The sequence below is a fragment of the Juglans regia genome, unplaced genomic scaffold (genome assembly GCF_001411555.2).
Source record: "Juglans regia cultivar Chandler unplaced genomic scaffold, Walnut 2.0 Scaffold_11496, whole genome shotgun sequence".
Taxonomy (NCBI): domain Eukaryota; kingdom Viridiplantae; phylum Streptophyta; class Magnoliopsida; order Fagales; family Juglandaceae; genus Juglans; species Juglans regia.
Genome location: NW_023341878.1, coordinates 1 through 209, shown reverse-complemented (window position 1 = coordinate 209; position 209 = coordinate 1). Strand labels below are relative to the sequence as shown.

The window sequence follows — 209 nt, the reverse complement described above, 5'->3', positions numbered from 1 at the left end:
CGAACAATGAACCCCGGCGCGGTCTGCGCCAAGGAACTTAAACAAGGAGTAACCACGGGCGCCCCGGAAACGGTGTGCGCGTTGTTGGTGACATCTTTACCATGGTACATAACGACTCTCGGCAACGGATATCTCGGCTCTCGCATCGATGAAGAACGTAGCGAAATGCGATACTTGGTGTGAATTGCAGAATCCCGCGAATCATCGAG

General features: G+C 53.6%; 1 pseudogene; it reads left to right on the top strand.

The window, feature by feature from the left end:
• Positions 1 to 113: 113 nt before the first annotated feature.
• LOC118344998 lies at positions 114 to 209 on the top strand (annotated as a pseudogene; the record flags this gene model as incomplete).